Below are 2345 nucleotides of genomic sequence, written 5' to 3'. Positions count from 1 at the left end.
AGTGAGTCAGCGGGCGGTGAGCGAATGAATGACCGCTCGAGGGGATGTATGCCGGCCACCGGGCCCTGTTTGACTGTCCAGGCTCAGCTTACCTGACCCTGGTTACCAGGGAATGCCACTCTGGGCCCTCCTTTTCATCCCCCTCCCTCACTGTGACCTCACCACCTGCCCCATTATGACCCAGTCTGGCTCCCAGTTAAAACTGGAGGGCAGAGGGCCCAGGCAGTCCTGGGACCAACGGCCATGGGTGAGCGAAACTACTACCGAGCCGAGCCGTTCACTGGCCCCATCCCCAGGAAATGCCAGGAGCAAGGATACTCAATTCTTCTGATCCCGGTCAGCTTCATCTTGCTCAACGTGGGGATCAACATGGTGACTATGGTCAGGGCAGGATCTGTGCAGCGCGGTTGGGGGAGCCCTGGGGTCTTGAAGGGGCTGAGGTGGGAGGGCTGCTGGGGTGTGACCGGGACAAGGGTTGGATTTCAGGGCTCACCCTGCTCCCGGCCTCCCCCCTCCCCTTCTTGCCTCAACTCTGGAGGCATCTGAAGAGATTCTTGCGGGCACTTTTCAATCGTATTTTCCACAAAGGTGAGTGGGCGCCGGCGTGGGTTCAGGGGATGTGGGCCTGTCCCCTTTCTTCTATCCCTGCCTTGATTCTCAGCCCCTCAGGAACCCAGGCCCTGACCCATCTCGCCTTTCCCCACAGACAAGCAAGCCAGCTGTGTAGGCACCCATCGCATGTGCATGCGCTGCTCCGTGGATCCCAAGAACCTGTGCTCAAGAGTTTCTTCCCACTTCTGCCATCGCCCAAGCTTCCTGCTCGGGCAGGTAAACCCACCTTGACTACTGCCTGCAGCGGGGCTCGGCGGGGGCGGAGCCGGCGGCCCCCCCGCCGCGGGCGAGTAAAGGAGAAGGCGGGCGGAGCGGGAGGCAAAAAGCCTACAGCACCCGGTATTCCCAGGCGGTCTCCCATCCAAGTACTAACCAGGCCCGACCCTGCTTAGCTTCCGAGATCAGACGAGATCGGGCGCGTTCAGGGTGGTATGGCCGTAGACGGGGGCGGGGGGCCGCGGGCGGCCTCTTGAGGCCCAGTTTCGCTGGCGCTGGCGCCTTAACGCCAGCCTGGAGGCCGGCCCGCCCCGGCAGGGCCCCCTCGCCCGCCCAGGCAGGGGCAACGGAGGTCTCGGGTATCGGGCGGCGGCGGAGGGTTTGGCGACCACCTCCCAGCCCAGGGCGGCCGTGACCCAGCAAACCCTTCGGCGCTTGGCGCCCCGCCCAAGATCCCGCACGTCGCTCACAGGGACGTGGCCCCGGAGGCTTCAGGGCCCGGGGCCCGCGGTCCCTTGGGCATCGGCCCTGCCCGCCCACGCGGCCCTAGGCGCAGCCCGGCCGCAGCCCGGGCCGGCCCTCCTGCCCGACAGCAGCTGGCCCGAAGCCACTGGGAGCCACCATTGAGTCGCCACGGCCCCTCAGCCCCGGCAAGGCCACCCTTGCCCCCACACCCCCCGCCGAGCTCAGGACCCCGCCCCTGGTGGCCGGCAGGCCCGGGGAAGCGGCCCCTGCCCTCGATCCCGCTCCCGCACCCGGCCGCGGTGACACGCCAGAGGGGCGGGGTGGGGGGGGCTTTTGTCGGAGGGAGCTGTGGAGGGACACACCGGCACACAGGTGGCGGCGCCGGGGCTGGGCGCCGGTGGGGGCGGCCAGGTGCAGGTCGAGGGGCTCGCGGGCCGAAAGGACGGCAACTGGGCCCGCGGCGGAGTCTGGGTCCGGGCCAGCCACCCCGGGAGCGTCTGGGGTGCGCCTGCCTTCCAGGGCCGCCTTCTGGCCGCCTGGCCGGCCGGGCCGGCGGGGAGCGACCCCGCCGGCGCCCGCCGTGGTGGGAGGGGCCTGAGGAGGTGGGGCCTGCAGCGGGGCCCGGCGGGGGCGGAGCCGGCGGCCCCCGCCGCGGGCGAGTAAAGGAGAAGGCGGGCGGAGCGGGAGGCAAAAAGCCTACAGCACCCGGTATTCCCAGGCGGTCTCCCATCCAAGTACTAACCAGGCCCGACCCTGCTTAGCTTCCGAGATCAGACGAGATCGGGCGCGTTCAGGGTGGTATGGCCGTAGACGGGGGCGGGGGGCCGCGGGCGGCCTCTTGAGGCCCAGTTTCGCTGGCGCTGGCGCCTTAACGCCAGCCTGGCGGCCGGCCCGCCCCGGCAGGGCCCCCTCGCCCGCCCAGGCAGGGGCAACGGAGGTCTCGGGTATCGGGCGGCGGCGGAGGGTTTGGCGACCACCTCCCAGCCCAGGGCGGCCGTGACCCAGCAAACCCTTCGGCGCTTGGCGCCCCGCCCAAGATCCCGCACGTCGCT

The 2345-nt window shown here is 69.9% G+C and overlaps 2 non-coding genes across 2 annotated transcripts; both read right to left on the bottom strand.

The window, feature by feature from the left end:
• Positions 1–936: 936 nt before the first annotated feature.
• Positions 937–1055, bottom strand: LOC132595094 (5S ribosomal RNA). Its single transcript, XR_009561251.1, has one exon. It is a non-coding gene; the product is annotated as a 5S ribosomal RNA (ribosomal RNA).
• Positions 1056–1986: 931 nt separating this feature from the next.
• LOC132595093 (5S ribosomal RNA) lies at positions 1987–2105 on the bottom strand. Its single transcript, XR_009561250.1, has one exon. It is a non-coding gene; the product is annotated as a 5S ribosomal RNA (ribosomal RNA).
• Positions 2106–2345: the final 240 nt, after the last annotated feature.

The sequence above is a fragment of the Globicephala melas genome, unplaced genomic scaffold, assembly GCF_963455315.2.
Source record: "Globicephala melas unplaced genomic scaffold, mGloMel1.2 SCAFFOLD_392, whole genome shotgun sequence".
Lineage (NCBI taxonomy): Eukaryota > Metazoa > Chordata > Mammalia > Artiodactyla > Delphinidae > Globicephala > Globicephala melas.
The sequence above is the reverse complement of the archived record's forward strand: the minus strand, read 5'-3'. Positions and strand labels throughout refer to the sequence as shown.